The sequence below is a fragment of the Saccopteryx bilineata genome, chromosome 2 (genome assembly GCF_036850765.1).
Source record: "Saccopteryx bilineata isolate mSacBil1 chromosome 2, mSacBil1_pri_phased_curated, whole genome shotgun sequence".
Classification (NCBI taxonomy): Eukaryota; Metazoa; Chordata; class Mammalia; order Chiroptera; family Emballonuridae; genus Saccopteryx; species Saccopteryx bilineata.
Window position 1 is genome coordinate 75665626 of NC_089491.1, and position 18211 is coordinate 75683836.

An 18211-nucleotide genomic window follows, 5' to 3' on the forward strand; every position below is an offset into this window, starting at 1 on the left:
ACGTTCATGAAGAAATGATTGTCATCGGTTCTCCTCTGTGAAAAAAAAAGTCTCTTCCAGAATGTCCACTTTCAGCATTCTCCACCGCTCTGGCAAAATGAAGCATGCACCCGAACTTTAAGACACCTCTATACCTGTTATTTGTCTATGGGGGGAGGAAGGCTATGTTCAAATATAACAGCTCATTTATAAAGGATGGGACAAGGGAGGAATTTGTATGCAGCCTTCCTAATGGACTGGCTCAAACCCGTTACATGTGGAGTGACCAGACACAGGTTTGCCACACAGACTCTTCACATGTACACATCGAATTACCCAAAGAATTTGTGTTCTGTATTAATTATAAAGAACAATGATGCACCTACACTATCACGTTCATGACAAAAGAGCTCAGGGACAGCAAGAGGGAAACTGAGCCCCAGGCAAATGGAGCAGCCTACTCAGTAAAAGGGAAAGCCGGCGGGGCAATCTCTGGGCCCAAACACAGGAGCCTGAGTGCAGGGCTTCCCAGTTACTCACCCCTTCCCATTACTGCCCCTGCATCGTGGCTAGTGACCCCCTAAAAAAGACAACCCTAAAAAACTCCCAGTTCAAGTGAGAGAGTGGTTTTACGAACATAGGGTGGAGTAATGCTCCATGGTTGTCAAATATAATAAAGGGATTACAGTTTTGTTTTGATTTATTTTAATGTACAAAGGAAGCAAGGAGACAAACTTCAAAGGTTTTGCCTCTGGCCCACACTTCCGGCTTAGGGGAAAGAAATTCCCAGTGAACATTATAGAAATATACGAAGTACTCACTTAACATTGACCAAAAACGAGTAACTATTCCTGCTATAACCAGATATACATTATAGTTTAAAAAGTCAATTTTTTTTTTTACCTCCGTCTCTGCTATTAGGAGAGGTGGCCATTTGCATCAGCCCAGTCAACACCATACTTACAACCTCATAAAGTTATTTCCACACTTAGGTCATTATTTTTTTATTCAAAAGTATATGCCCAATAAATAATGTTCTAGGAATAAAGAAGGTAACCCAAAGAGGTTAAATAATGCTATCAAAATGGAGACCAAAACACTCTCTATCATATGTGTATCTAAGAGTACTTAGGTGAGAAAAAGACATATTACTGGGTTCCTTCAGAAAAGTAAAAGTAATCAATAATTAGTTTTTATGTATCTAAGAATTATTCAATATATGACAAATTTTTCACCAGTTGTTCAAAGTCTGTTCTGCTACATCTTTGCCTACAACATTATACAGATGCTCTTTCCTGAATCTGTCTTATTTCCACAAACTGTGTTTCTAGAAGACTGAGAAGGAAAGTTTCAAACAGTCCAGAAAACGTGAATTTTTAAATTTCAATCAGAGAATGTTAGGGCCAATAAGAAACTTAAAAGGAAATCTGGGCTATCCCCCCACCTAAGGCAAAGTCACACCTACAGCACCCAAGCAGATAATCATCTAATCTAATTTTAAAAGTAAATCAGTTTCCATAATTCCCTCCCCAATGTATTCCTATGCCTGACAACCTTCTACTCATAAAATTCCTTTTTCAAGCTGTAGCCTAAGCACATTCTGTCATCATCAATAGTGTTAAGTGAGTAAAAAATAAACCGATTTAGTGAACAACAGGAGAAGCTCTTTAGGATTAGTTGTAAGAATTACGGGAATGATTTGACTTTGTGTGATGGGCACAAACAGAATCAACAGTTCAAATGCTATAGAAATGTTTACCTGAAACCTATGTACTCATATTGATCAATGTCACCCCACTGAATTTAATTTCTAAATTAAAAATTAAAAAAAAGAATTACTGAGTCAAAATTGATGGATTCCAGCCAGGTAGATCTGGATCCCACCAATGTTCTTTGAATCAGCAAAATCAGAAATTTTCCACTGTGGATTGGACATTATATTTGCAACCAGAAATATCTACCTATCTATCTATCTATCTGACTACATACAAACCATAAATAATACCCAGCTATGAAAGAGGTGTTACAGATTTCATGTTTGTGTCCTACCTCCCCCCAAAAAATCATATTTTGTCGGCCCAACCCCAAATATGATTATATTTGGAATTTAAATTAAATAAGGTAATGTGGGTGGGACCCTGATCGGATAGAATTAGTGTTCTTTTCAGAAGATACAGTCAAAATCTTACTTGCTCTCTCTCTGCCATATGAGGATGCAGTGAGAAGACAGTTACCTAAAAGTAAAAAAAAAAAAGAGTCCTCAGAATGAAATCCACCCTGCTGACACCTTGATCTTGGACTTTGCATCTTCCAAAACTGTGAGAAATACATATTGGTTGTTTAAACCACCCTGTCTATGGTACTTTGTTACAGCAGCATGAGCAAACAAACATGGGGTGTACTATGAACATCGTTGTGTGGCCCATCTTTAGATACTCATCTGTTCTTCCCTTGATATTTGAGACAGTGTTTCTCTCCCTTTTAGGATATCTCCTTTTAGTTCATTTATTCACTTAACAATTGTGTATTAAGCAACGTAGCAGGCACTGAGCTAGATCAGTGGTTTGCAGGTGTTGGCGGTTGAAAGCCACTGAACCAGATGCTACAGACAGTTTTGCTCATTGAGTTTACAATGCAGTGTGAGGGAAGAACTAAGTGAGCAATTTCAACACCAGCTAAGTCCTACGACAGGAAGTACAAAGCACAGGAAGAGACTACAGGAGAAGCAACCATCTCAGAAAAGGGGGATCAACCTACTGCAGCACCAAATGTCTCAGATGGACCCAGAAGGAAGCAGTAAACCAGTCAGCTGAAGGATGGAAGGTGGAAATCTTGGTGTGAGGACTGTGCAAAGGTCCTGAGTGCTGGAAGATGTGGGTTCCTCTCCCTTAGTCACTCACTCTAGACCTCCCGCTAGGATCCATCTGCAGACATCAGACCTCTGAAAACAATCCCTCCCTTGACAGCCTCATATACTTCCAAGCCATCAATTACACCCAAATCTGTATTTTTAATCATAACCTTGCACTTGAGCTCTAAGCACTGTTTGTAATTGACTGTCAGTCTTTTCAGAAGCATGTGCCCACCAGCCTGTCTAAAATCCAAGGCTATCCTTTCCTCAGTCTGCTCCTCCTCTGGTACTTAGTGCCGTGCTGGTGAGCAGCCTCAGCACTCACACAGCGGAACAGCCATCTTCACCCCTCTCTCCGCACCCCTTCATGCCCATCCATCACCACATTCTCTTTTCACATCTCCAGATCTGTCCATTCCTATTGTTTCTGGTCTCAGTCAAATCCTAAGCATCAAATTTGAAGACTGACTTTTTTTAATTGTTTTATTATTAAAAATAATGACTTGATACTGCACTTAATCGAAAGCTGCAATAATCCACTAATAAAAACACAAAATCCAGACAGGAAATAGAAGATGCTATCATAGAAACAAAACAGACAAATGAACACCAATTTTGATCTCTGAGCTTCCTAGCATACAGGGAAAAGAAGAAAACTAGATTGATTACAAATTCTCTTTGTAGGATGAAAAGATGCATGCCAATGGTTCTTGTACCTGGAAGAGATTTCTCAGAAAAATAGATTATTGGAGAATTGAATGAGGGACACCAAATAACGTAATGAGAAAAAATAGTTTTTGTGAACTAGGCCAAGATCTTCTGTACATGGATTTTTTACACATACAATGTTTGTCAAGTATTTTATTTACAGTGAAGCCTTTCTAAAGTTAAATCATGATTCTGCAAATGCAGTCTACAGGAATACAGCAAAATGCTTCTTATAGATAACTTTTTGAAAATCATGAAAATTTAACCTGTCCCTGAGGTTAACCTCCATAAGCACTAACGCCTCAAAATGACTTTTAATCAAAGCTATATTCACAGCTGAGGTGGCAAATTAGTACCTAAAGAACTACAATGCAAGGCTACTTCTCCTCTTTTTCTCTTTTATTTCCTGAGATAGGCTTTCCTAAGGGACATTACCTAACAGATCCCACTGCTAACTCTGGTCTAATCTGTATACTTGCATCACATCCTTCCATTTGTTTCCTCACAGCAGTTATCAAATCTGAAATTACCTGCTTATTAATTCATTGATCTGATTGATGTCTCCCCCAATAGAAGGTAAGCTTCCAGAGGGCAGAAGTCATGTCTGTCTTGTTCTCTATTGTATCCACAGCCCTTAGAAATGTAACCGGCATGTGTTCAATTAAAATTTTTTAAACTATCGAAATAAAGAATCTTGTAGTCTGTTTTTTGTTCTAAATATTTATATGCTATACCCCCTACATATTGAGAAGACAATGACAATATTTTTTTTTCCTACACGGCTGACTTGGTACACTGTGCTAAGTATATATATATATATATATATATATATATATATATATATATATATATATATCATTTCAATTAATCCTGAAAAATAACTTTATGGAGGTAGTATTCTGATAATCTCTATACAGAAGAACAGGCTGAACCTTGATGAAAGTCATACAGTTAGTGTAGTTGGTATTTTGAAATCAAGGCTATTTGATTACACTATATTTTGTTTCATTAATATCTTTTTAATTTTCAATCACAGTTTTCATTCAATATTACCTTGTATTAGTTTCAGTCAGACAATGGTAATATTTTATACAAAGATTTAAAAGCCTAGTTGAAAATGTCCTCCTTCTCTAACTCCATTTTCTCCCTTCTCCAGTCCATACTCCATTTTGCTGTCAGAGTTGTTTTCTAAAAGACAACTTAATTATAACTGCTCAAAAACATGAAGAGCTACCCACTGGAAGCTCTTCGTCGTGGCAGCTGATGCCCTCAGCAGGCCTGATCTTCAGCCTACTGTCTCACAAGTCTCCTCACTCACCCACAAAAGCTAAAATCTACTCCCCCACCGCCTGCGGGCCCCCAACTCTCCGCCCACCAATGTTCCCTTCCTTTTCCCAATCAAGTTACCTTTTCTCATGCTGTTCCCAGCCTCCAGAATCCCCACTCATCACGTTCCTGTCTGAAGAAACTATCCTCATCTTTCAAGCTCATTTCTTGAGTCTCATGACCCTTTTCTGGATGCCATAAATTACTGAATTTGCTCCTGTGCACTCCATCTTGTTGGCATTGTCTACCATCTGTTTTATGTGACTTAGGTGGTTAGCTCTAAGTTTCTGTTTCTATTACTAGATTAGATTGCAAACTTCTTTTTTTTTTTTTTTTTTTTTTTTTGGTGTGCTACAGAATTTTATTTTTATTTATTTTTTATTTATTTTTTTTTAAATAAATTTTTATTAAAGGTAATGGGATGACATTAATAAATCAGGGTACATATATTCAAAGAAAACATGTCTAGTTTATTTTGTCATTAAATTATGTTGCGTACCCCTCGCCCAAAGTCAGATTGTCCTCCGCCACCCTCTATCTAGTTCTCTGTGCCCCTCCCCCTCCCCCTAACTCTCTCCCTCCCTCCCTCCCATGTCCTCCCTCCCCCCACCCCTGGTAACTTCTTGAGAACAGGGACCAACACTTGACTGGCCTTCTATTTCCCCAACTTTGAGCACACTGATAGTCACATAGTAGGCACTGAACAAATGTTCATTAAATCAACATCTGCATGATTACAAGAACTAAATAGGCAATGATGGCGGTTGTTCTGGATTTCAATTTTATACAGTTGAAGGCCTAGGTACAGCACAACCTTTTACTAGATTAAAGGCAGTACTGATGTCCACACTTCAGGAGCTAACAGTGTTATACCACTAATTGTTTCAGTTAGCCCTTCTGTTACAGGAAAATTATCTAAGTTCCAGTATACAAATATATTTTTTCCGTACAATTACTCATGTTATGAAATGCTCTACTATATTAAAAGCATTTTTAGATTCTGTCCATAAACCAACCTTTTACTTTTTAACCTGATATCACACAGAACACCATATTTCCTTCTGTGTAGATTTAAAATGACTGAGACATTTTCATCATCACGTGCTGATTAAAAGAAGAATTTTTCAAATTCTGTATTAAATATGTAACTAGGCTTCCCCCCCACACACATACTTCTAGCTTCATAGAACCCTATAACCTTATGTTTGAAGAAGTACAAGGTTCAGAACTATAATTGTGCCATTTCTTGATTACTTTCAGTACTGCTCCCCCACCAAGATTCTGTTTGCCAAATTACAACAGCATTTCCAAATGTACTACCGATCAGCAGAGAGAGCACTGAATGAATTCGTGCATACGCATCTGTCAGGCTATTGAGCGATAAAGCATACAGGCTAAGAGAGCGATATCAAGACATATGTGTTCTTACCATCTGCACATACTGCAGTAGTGCATTGCACACATGTATGTCAGAAGCCTAATTGTACACATGAAGAAGAAAAACATTCATGCCAATCCTCAGCACAATTCATGTCACATAGGTCTTACAATTGGTGGCTTTAGGCATTTTACATACGCCTATCTGTCCAAATTCTTTTTTCTTGTGAAAAATAATTAAGAGACAGAATCAAGTACCTTCTTTAATCTGAAAACACTGGCTTTAATCCTATGCTAACAACATCTCAAGTCACACTAAAACAGACTATTGGGGAACAACCCTGTTTGCCTTCTCAGAACTTAAAATTTTTCTTTACTCACACCTCAAAAAACTAAAGAAAGGGCAGGAAGTTGAACTGAATAAAAAAAAACAAAGTGGCAAGCTATGTATACTAACTTTACATTACATACTTTACAAGGGCAAATTTCATTATTTATACAGGTGCTACCTGACCTCTGTCCAGTGAGATATTCATTTTAACCTATTAATAAGCATACTATAAACAACAATGAAAGTTACGTGACCTTACACAGCTGTCTCAAGCCACTGTACTTCCATCGTTAAGGAAACTGTTAAATGACCCTGTTGTTAGAACACACTAAATCTGTCTGAATAAGGAAAAACAAGACTTTTTCTCCAAAGGATAAAACAAAAATCCTGCGCAGAGCTGATGCTCCCACTGAACAGTTATCATTGTTATTTATCATTTATTATTTACCTATGTTTCTCGTATAAGCGTTACAGGAAGCTTTTATGCCGCTTGTGACACATAATCAGTTACTTATTGCCGAGGGAAAGACTTTTTCCCCAGAAAGACAATCTGTGCACACACTAATTTGAAAGGCAGGATAGGAGCTGCAAGTGTTTTAATAGCCCATTATCAAAAATTATCCCTTGGCTATAAAATCCCCAGACCATTGGCTTGAGATCAGCTCAAAGAAAAATGAGATTACAGAATTTAATCTAGTGAAGGGGAGTTTGAGATGAGTTTTAAAAAGCCTTAGATCATACACACACACACACACACACAGGACAGAAACGAGATCAGCATAGATTAAATTTTCCACATGTTTACCTCATTCAAATCTGACATGTTCCAAGATTGATTTTAATTCTTAAAAGTGTGCTGTTACTTTGCAACATTTTAATAAAGAGTGGGGCATGTTCAGGAAAAAAAAAATTATATAGTGAGGTGACAGGAAACAAAACAGCATTTTGTCTTAAATTTGCACAACCTAATTTAGAGCAATAAAGCAGAACCTATGGTTCTGGTAAATGTCAGGGCCATCATGTCCATTACATATGTGAGTAGGTATGAAGCAGAGTCTCTGTAGGCCCTTCAAAAATTGCATACAGCCGCCCTAATGCAAACCAGAAGTCTCAGACTGCTGGATGAACACTCGGATTCATTCCCATGTGGATATTTAGAGAAGGTCCCCTCCACCCCCACCCCATCCTCATTTATGTACATTTCAAGGGACCAACCAGAGGCCATAACCATGGAGATGGCTCATGAGAAGACAACTCCCACCCCAACAAAATCTGGCCCAACCCCTGCAAAGAAAGCATCAGGCTCCTGGAGGACCGCCCTCTCTCCCCCCAACCTCTGCTCTCTTACATCTCCTCCCCCTTCTCCTCCCCCCTCCCCTCCCTGAGAGCATCTGCCTTGCCCAATCTCGCCTGGGCCAGCTCCAATAACAACATCTGCTTGGCAGCTTTTCAAGCCCACGGATAGTTATCTAACTGAGGCTTTTGTGCTATACTGTTTATTCTATGTGAAGAAATGCCTCCTTAGTTGAAAGAGTACTTTAGAAAAACTGTGCAGCTATTAGCAAGTGAAGCACAAGGCTAATAACCCCCACCTGCTCATCAAATTAATTATGACATCTGAGTCATTATAACTCAGAAAGAAAACACGACTGCAGATTTGTCACATGTAGGAATAAACATGTATTAGGACCAGGAAACAAAAAATCAAACCAAGAGACTCAGCTGGACAAAATACATGCTTCCATCATTTAGAGACAGAAAATATGGATCCCATCTTTCCACACAAACTAAGAAAGAGTGGTCGGCCAGACAGACACACTATTGTTAAATGGAGCAAAATGAGATAAAGTCAGGGTCTATGGAACCTCAAGAAAAACTCTTCAAGAGTCAGTGATTACTCCTTTAAACAAACCGCAACGCTATGCAAAGCCATCCTGCAGAGGAAAATTTGCTGCTCATAATGAACGTGACCCGTCAGTTCGTCCATCTTAAGTACACTCACAAAGAACCAGGACAGAGGAATTTTTCCCCAGGTACAAAAGAGTATTTCACCAATGATAATAATTCTAGGAAGACAATACTAACTTAATGACAATAAAAACTTGTCACAAAGTTACTCAGCATTTCCTAGTTTTATCAGCACATAAAACTACCATTGTTAAAAGGCAAATTTCATTAGGTAGCCATAAAAAATTATATTTAAAAGTCAGACATTTAACATTATATCACAGTCATTACTGTTTTGCTAATATCTCATCGTATTGAAAATCGCAAGTTTTCATTATACGTTTTCAATAAAGCTGAAATAGCTTACAGTTCTTTCCAAACATTTGTGGCATTTGCAACTATAACATATATTTTAAAATATCTTATTCCAAAACTTTAGATGATTTTTTAAAGTGAGATAAAATAAATACAAGTTAATTTTAATAAAAGTAAACTTTTTTTTTTTTTTAGAAAGAGAAAAAAGAGAGAGAGAAGGGGGAGGAGCAGGAAGCATCAACTCCCATATGTGCCTTGACCAGGCAAGTCCAGGGTTTCAAACTGGCAACCTCAGCATTCCAGGTCAACATTTTATCCACTGCGCCACCACAGGTCAAGCAAAATAAACTTATTTTAAATAGAACATAAATTAATAGATGATGAGCCATCTAATACATAATCATGACAATTTTCTTTGCCATTATATTAAAAGCAATAAATTCTGAAAAGATATTTGCATGATCACAATAAATCACTTATTTAAAAAAAAAACACTCCTACTTAAATATTGACAACTATAAATTTAAAGCCTCTTCACTTTTCTGCAATGTCTTTATTATTAAGAACTTTTTTATTCGTTTGGAATCCTTGTGCTGCCAATCAGAAAACACGAATCCTTATTTAAAAGCACCTTTCTGTTCTGTGAGATGATATCAGCCTACTCCATATTACCCTCTACCTCCGGGAAAGGCATTCCATTGTAGCAACAGATATCACCAGTTTATGCAAATAAAACCGTTTCATTCTGTTTTATAGAACACAACCCACAGAAGAGTGCATTTTAACACAAAACATGTTAAATTTATAAATCCTTTGAGGTTTAACATAAAATGAAAGCAAATTTCAGGAAGCAATACAATTAGCTTTTTTCTCTCTGTGAAGCAATTTTGTATCAGGGTCTAATGTGTTACTTAACCTCAACTTAAGATATAAATCCAAAGCAAACCTACCAATGGCAATCCTGACCCTCTACTTCGCCAAATCAGAAGATTTAGTCAGCCTAGACTAAAAATGAATTAAGATTATATTGAGAGTGTCAGTCCTGAGTCAAGAAAACACTCACAGCCAGGGCAGAGCAGGAAGATCACTCATTAACTAGCCAGCAATGCTACAGAGCTTTTGCAAGTCTGGGAAAACACGTTCCCAGTTATAAACCCCACTGCAAGTCAAGGCACTCTTTTTAAATGGGTGAGTTTTCTGTTTTTACCCATATCACCAATCCTGAAAAGAAACTCGGCTTCTCTGTTTATTATCTGTGTAACTCCCCATGTGTGAACTGGACAGGCCTTGCATCCTTTAAGTAAGGTAATAGTATGGGCCAGTGCCTACAGTGATAGAGTCAGGGCTATAAGGAGTTAATGCCTCCTTTGTGAAAACAATCTTCAAGTTGCTTTTTAACAACAGGTTCCCACAATTATTAAATTCCTTTACCATGCTAGGTAACAGTTATGTATCACGAAGAAATACAACAGTGGACAATTCTGCAGCAGATATTTGTATCTCTTAAGACATGTGCATACACAATTTATAGCTGTGCAGGCCTGGCATGGTGTACTGAAGTCTATCTGCCCAACCTGAAAAATCAATACATTATTTTTTGAACAATATCCTTAGCAAGTATCCATATTATTGTCAGGGTGAGTTTGAACATCCTAAAGGCATGCCAGAAAGAGGGCTACATACAGTTTGGTGGTTCCCAGACCGTGCACCGCACAGAGATCCTCATGTCCACTTAATCGCAGCATGCATCTCCACCCCTACTTCCTTCCCAATGGTATGTGGTCTTGAAAACACAAATGTTCATGTTTCCTGAAGCTGAGCTCCAAAGGAAAAGTCCCCTCCCAAGAGGCAGAGCTGCATGCTTTTGGTGCCCCTGAAACTGTTCACTACAGTACAACATAACGTGACACCACAGTTAGCCACAGGAAAATAGTCCTTTTTCTTTTCACCTCTGATGTCATGTAACAGTTAGGACCCTAATTTGAGATCAACACGGTGAGCAACGCGATCTGCAAATAAAGTATTCTAGAAAGAGTTTGTTAAACAGGACCACGAAATTGCAAGGCTAACTTACGGTGTCTAAATGTGTCCTCTGAATCTCATCTGGAAATAAACTCTATTATTTGGAGATTAGAAAATGACAGATGCTAATTATTTTTCAGAAATTCAACAATTTTCCTTGGTAGTTCTTCATCTTATGTAATCCTTTCTTCTCTCATTCTCTCCCCCTCCTCTCTCTAGCATTCTTCTCACACTCAAACACAAACACACACACACACACACACACACTCAGAGGAAGACATCCATTAATATTAAGAACAGTTTTCTGTAATGTTTTTCAGAATTTCTCAGGGGCTTAGAAGGGCTGCAGCCATGCCAAAATTACAAGCTTGCCTCTAGTCAGAAGGGATGTCTTTTCAAAGCCCAGCCCTCATTTTTCAGTCTGATGTAAGTAAATTTACCTCTGTGTGCTGAGCTGAGCAGCTTTTCTTTGTCGGTTTTTGTTTTTCTAATAGCTGCTGCTCTGGCAGAGCTATTCATTTCAAAGGAAAGTTAGAAGCATTCTTCGCTCTTCCCCTTTTAGATTATTTGCAGTTACTGACTCTTCTGAAATCTTAGATTTGAACAGAAACCTAAAGCATAGCACCATTTTAAAACAGCAAATCACCAGCATTCCTGGGATCACATTTCTCTAGAACAAGTATTAAATATGAGGCACAAGAATTAAATCTAAAAAGGCTAAAATTCACAAAATTAGGAAGGATCATTTAAAAAGGGGGGGGGGTCTATTCTATTCTGATAGCATGCTGAAGGATACTAATCATTTGGAAATGTTGTTTTAGCACCAGACAAGAGAGAATGAGGTTATGGCTGCTTTTTAGCTAACTTATTTCTTGAGGAAGTCGAATCAACTGTACCAAGGCAGTTAACTTTTGGAAATACTGTTAGGCAGCAAATAAGAGAGTGGAGTTCTGTTTGTTAGTTGATTTATTTCCTGAGAAAGTCACATCAACTGTCCCAGATCATTAATCTGATAAGATCGATGATAAAATTCCCAGGATGAACCATCACTACAAGTTCCAGAGGCCTCGGTTCCCAATGATGGACCTGGCTGTTGATCCCTCGGACAGAGTGCTCCAGGGACTGGCCCAGACCCTCTCTGAGTGCACAGAATTGGCAGACTTTCCACGTGTGCCATATTTTGAAATGAGGAATCCACATTTCATTACCTTTCTGGCCATCTCATTCTGACTTCTGTTTTATCAACCAATTCACCTGATTTCATAATGGCTTGGTGGTAAGTCAATTTCGAAGTCTTAGTCAGAGAAATAATAAAGGAATGTCAGTACAGTTGAGAATAAACAGCGAGAAAGAAGTCCATGGAGCCATGGTAAAAATAAATAAATAAATAAATAAATAAATAAATAAATAAATAAATAAATAACAACTCTCTGCCAGGCCGGGAGGACTCTCGTGACTTACCTCCTGAGTCATCCATTCACCTTGAAGAGCAAGGAATGTGTATATGTAAGTGAAAGCCTTATCACACACTGGGATTCAAGCCTTCAGTCTTCTAATTTCCTCACTGTACATATTTATCTGAAGGGCCGTGAGTGTGCTACCATCCTACACTGCATACTAAGGGACTCATGCAAAACCAAGCCTGCGTGCAGTAGGAGGGGAAAGACACTGCACTATCAGGGAAATTTTCAGATGGCACTACAGATAGATAAATAAAGCAGTGAGAACTAAGTTCTTCCCATCCTGTCCTCATCCCTTTTTGTGTTTTTTACATTTGTGTGCAAAACTCAGTAACCTTAATGTACCTAATCCTATTATGCCTAATGAAACCAAAGATTAAAAGTTGTTCACATTCCAATTCCACGAGTATACCTACCATAAACTCCCTTAAAACTAGGAAAAAGGAGAAAAAGAACTCACTCATAGCCAAAAATGAAGAATCTCTCAAATACAAACCACAGCTCAGTTGGTTATAAATTGGCATCTGTAACGTGAGGAGATATTCACAAAGAATTACATGGTAAGGTACTGTGCAGATGTATTTCTAAATTAAGTCAAAATTCTAAGTTTGCCTGACCGGGTGGTGGTGCAGAGAATAGAGCACTGACCTGGGACACTGAAGACCCAGGTTTGAAATCCCAAGGTTGCTTGGTTTGAGCACAGGTTCATCAGCTTGAGTGTAGGCTCACCAGAATGAGTGTAGGATCTTAGATATGACCACATGGTCACTGGCTTGAGCCCAAAGGTCACTGGCTTGAAACTCAAGGTCACTGGCTTGACCAAGAGGTCACTGGCTCAGCTGGAATTCCCCAGTCAAGGCACACATGAGAAAGCAATCAATGAACAAATAAAGTGCCACAACTATGAGTTGATGCTTCTCATCTCTCTCCCTTTCTGTCTCTCGCTCTCTTTCTTAAAAAAAAAAAAAGTCCTAAGTTTACCATACTCAACTTTTTAGTATGAAGTAAAGAGCCAAGAACTTGGTTTTCTGTGGATTTGAAGCATTTATAACGCAATGGGGAAAAAAAACAGTGGGGGAAGCCCCAGTTCTCAACTACCTGTTGGACTGATTACTTAATGGTTCTCAGCTATAAAGTGGGAACAATATCTATCTCATCTAATTGAGATAAAATACTAAATAAGACACTATAAACAAAAAACAAAAGTGCTAAGTAATTTACAAACATAAAGTATGATTTAAACCCATTAATACAGAAATACGTTAACATAGTCAACATGCAATGATTGTTAAAGCAGTATGGCCTGGATTTAAAGGAATAGGGGGGAGATAAATGGCTGAGAAGGGCGGATTTGTAATATTTACTTTCCTCAGAGAAGGCTGACAGGTCTTATCTGTAGAGTCAGGGAGGCTTGGGGTCCATCCTGCCTTTGCCACCTCGTAGCTGTGTGACCTTCTGTAGCTTATCCACATTCTGGCCTCCTCATCTTTAAAGGAGGGGTAATAATCACTACTTTGTAAGGGAAGCTGGAATGTTTAAATAAAATACTACATATATAAGCACCTGACTTTTAAAAATAGTGTTCACACAAGGCAAAGTGGACCACACCAAAGATTTCTTATGGACTGTTTGTCTTCCACATTGTTGGTAATATAATTTCATGCATGCAGTTAACCTTCTAAATATCTTCAAGTATTCTGGATTGAATTCAGAATACGGGCTTTTTAAAAAAAAAAAAAAAAAAGTGCATCTTTTCCATATCAAACAGAAAACTAGCAAAGAAAAATATTTTTGTAAAAAGGTTAGGAAAGGATAATTTATCAGCTGAGGAAATTTCTTTATGGTGCTATGAAGAATGTTTTATTGTAATGAGTTACTATTTGTAACACAGCTGGGGGAAAAAATACCCTCAAAACACATTTTAAAAAACAAATAGGATATTGTAACCTTCCTAAAGGATGAACTGCTTTTTATGTTGTATTTTGGGGAGTTTAAGTAACAAGACTGTACTTATCTTGAAAATAAAAGAGAAAGTAACTGCCCAATGAACAGCTTTATTTTTTTTGCTTTCTGCAATTAGGAAATCTGAAGGAAAGTCCCTAAACCCCCAAAACAAGTGTAATGCACATGGTCTGCTGGCAGCATTTACTTTAAACATCTCCAGGCAGTATGAGTGCGTAGACGTGCGCACTCGCGCGGGTGCGCGCACACACACACAAATTTTTTAATCAATAAGTCATTTGGAAGAATCTCCAGAAGTGTGCCGGGGCATGTTTTTGGTGTTTTGCCAAATTATGTGCTTCTGTTTGTGGCTTTCAAATATGGATTAGACAGATGCACAAGCATGTACTGTTTGGCAAGTAGCGACAATGGTCTAGTCTGAATTTAGTAATTCAAGCTTTTCATTAGTTCTCTTAGGTGAAAGAAAGAATTAACAACAACTTGTTTGAGCTCTACCTTTATATCCCTTTGTCATCCATTCCTGTTCACTTGCCATAGACTAGAAGCCAGAGGAATTTCAGATGTCCTCTGCAGATACACCTAAAGCAAAGGCTTCAAACAAGGGGTTCAAATGTCAAGTACATTTAAACTGGAACCTGAACTTTTGTTCATTGTTATTCTAAGGCTATAACGCTGCTTTTTCAACTTCCTCAATGTATTCGAACATCCAGTTTGCCCTATTTTTTTCTGACAGAAAGAACAAAGATAGAATTTACCTAAAGATGGAAAACGTCACTCGAAATTTCTGTATTTCTCATGTCTTTAAATTAGCATACATAAAAGTAGACTTCTACATGACAAAGTGCTTACAAAGATGTATCTGTCTCCTATGGCTGTTCCCCGGAGAAACTATGTCCTTGCGTCTTACCATCCTCACTCTAAACTTCACAGGTCAGCTTCTTAAGACCATGAATTTTGGTGCTAAATTCAGAAACAACTCCAAGCAAAGTGAGCCCCACATTCAGTCACAACCATCCTGATGACCAGCATATCCTTCGAATTGGAACAAATCACTCTAGAGAAAACCAAGGAAAGTTCAATTGACATGTAATATTCGACATTTTCTTCTGTTTGTGGGTAAGAATAATCCTGATGGCCAACAGAAAAGTTCACAGGAACCAAGAAGTAAAAAAGATTAAATGCTGACAGTGGTCCATTGTTAATTGAGTCCCCTGTGTGAAGCTACAGAAAGATCAGTTTATACAGCTGCCGCTATTTGTCATAACATTGCTAACAAGATACATATGTTCTGTCCAAGTCCTGCTTTGGACCTTCAAAACTGAACAGACCAATGGTCTTAAACACAGGTAGGAATCAACAACACTGTGTGGAAGGTAGACCAGTGTATCCCCTCTGGTTGTCTCAGTGTCTGAGGGAAAAAAAAAGTGTGAGCCTCTGAGTGAGCCCAGCCTAGACCTTTTAGATTTGGGTGTTGGTGAGCAAAACAAACAAAAGTGAGCTAGGAGTTGGAGCAGGACCCTCCCTGGAAGAAGTCTGAGGTGTAATGTTCGAACTGCTTAGTGGACTATGTAGACCTTTAACCCCAGCATGATTTGTAAGTGGTGACTTTCTCTAAAGAAAGTAAAAAACTGGGACTGAGAGAAAATATTGCCAGTCAGGGCATGAAACTAACCACGTACATTTGTCCATTGTATTTTTCATCAGAAATCTGCTCTGCTTATAGACTTGTAGTGGTCGGCAAACCGCGGCTCGTGAGCCACATGAGGCTCAATCAGACTGAGGACGTTGTTTAGCAAAGGCCAGCTTAAGAGTACCCTAATTAAGTTAATAACAATGTACCTACCTATACAGTGTAAGTTTAAAAAATCTGGCTCTCAAAAGAAATTTCAATCGTACTTTTGATATTTGGCTCTGTTGACTAATGAATTTGCCGACCACTGGACTATAGGTAGGTACACAGAGGGGGGAAAAATGTGTTGACTAACTCTAGGAGATTTTCAGTAAAACATTAAGATAAGCTAACAACCAAAATAAGCTCAATACAAAAACACTGTAAGTACTATGTATTAAGCAAAGTATTTCATATTCTCGGAAATTTTTCATTTTAGTGGAGAGGACAGGGAAAAATAAATATGCACGTCACTGTATTTACATACACATGCAGATCTATATGTGTATGTGTGTGTACAGAGAGACAAAGAGAGAAAGAGAGAGATGAGGAGGGAGAAGGTAAGTTAGAGGGAGAGAGAATAAACTTAGAGTTCACAAAGCCCTTTTACACACATTATCAAAATTTATCCTCTGGAGTAACTGTTAATACTAGTACCATTTTATAGGTGGTGAAACTAAAGATTAAGTCTCCGTAACTGATGATGGAACCAAGAACAGCCAGAACTTCCTATCAGAGCCCCTGCTTCTTCTATGATAACAGGAGAATATTATGTCTAGTGATCACCATGATGAAAAAAATATCATACCTGAAAACTGGGAATCCTATTTTCAATGTGAATATATTCTCAAAGTTGCACCACTTCCCATTATCTCTCACAAGAACATTATACCCAGGACACGATTGCGAAGATTGAGAGCTGACAGAAAACCCAAATAAGGAAAGCTGAGGTGAACAGGGATCAGACTGTCCCCATGGAGAAGGCAGATCCAAGGACACTCCAAGGAAAGAGCTTTGAGGCAGAGCAGATGAAAATAACTTACTTCAGCAAACAAACTGTAAATTTAGTCCAATATAAGTTGCTCATCTACAACTCATTGCACCTAAGAAATTTTCTTAGATGAATATTTATAGGCTACCACATGTACAGCTTCTAGTCTGCATTTGCTCCTTCCACACACTCCTTTCATTCTTTTCCTCTCCAGTTCATTAGCCTATTATGAGCTGGCTGAAGAGGCCATCCTGACCTCAATAGAAGGTACACTTACCATAAAGCTCCCAACTGTAAACAATGGTCTTATAAAAATAATGCAAATTCAAGAGCTAAGAATGGTGTTTAGATTCCTTTTGCATATTCCTCACCTAAAACATTCCTCCCCTCCCCACACTGTTTGTGCATTTGATTAAAGCCCTAAAATACACTTTCAACATAAGCAGTAGGATTGCTCTACTGGCAGCTGAAGTGCTTATGCCAACCATATTAACTTGATCCAAAATGGTACTTCAACATGAAACACTTTGGAAATGACAGGTAGAACCAAGTATTTTTATTTCCCAGGAAGAGAAATCAATCTGAGTCCCGTATACCTAATTTAGTAGAAAGTCTGCTAAAGTGATTAGTCCTATCCTGGATTAGTTTCACTGAATCAGTTTAAGAGCTGATCTAAATAACTGTTTAAGAAAACTGTCTATGTCCAAATACAGATTCCACCATTTACTCATCTTGTGATGCTGGACAGATACCTTTCTGTTTCTCAGTTTTCTCACATATAAACAGGAGTTAATAAAAGAGCTTGCCTCATAGGGTTAATGTAACAAATAGTTGAATATGTGAATAAACATTCCTGTATGTGCGCGCGCGCCCACACACACACACACACACACTCAAGTGCTTAAGAGTTCCAATATTCTCCTGCCTCCTTCAAATCTTTACTCAGATGTCTCCTCAATAAGACCTACTGTAATCAATTTTAATACTTAAATCTTCTCCACCCTTGTGCCCCCATTTTATTTATTTTAAAACTAGACGTGAAACAATGTTTCCCACAAGATCAAAGTTCCTGTGTTCAGTAGTCAGTTTATACTCTGCCTAAAGGAATGAGGCAATTCATTGGCTAGTCTCCTCTTGTAGCAAAGAAGGAGGCAATTCATTGGCTAGTCTCCTCTTGTAGCAAAGAATGAGGCAATTCATTGGCTAGTCTCCTCTTGTAGCAAACAGTTCACAAAGAATCCCATCCCTACACCAGTGTTAGGAAAGTTGGGGC

The 18211-nt window shown here is 38.3% G+C and overlaps 1 protein-coding gene across 11 annotated transcripts in view; it reads right to left on the minus strand.

Moving 5' to 3' along the window:
* Positions 1 to 18211, minus strand: part of NFIB (nuclear factor I B) — a 241171-nt gene that overhangs the window by 190386 nt on the left and 32574 nt on the right. The window contains exon 1 of one of the 11 annotated variants that reach the window (XM_066257271.1): positions 2169 to 2187. The exons of the other annotated variants lie outside the window; for them this stretch is intronic. The gene's annotated coding sequence lies outside the window, so the exon portion shown is untranslated. Of the gene's footprint in view, positions 1 to 2168; positions 2188 to 18211 lie in introns of those variants that run through there. 11 annotated transcript variants of the gene reach the window in all.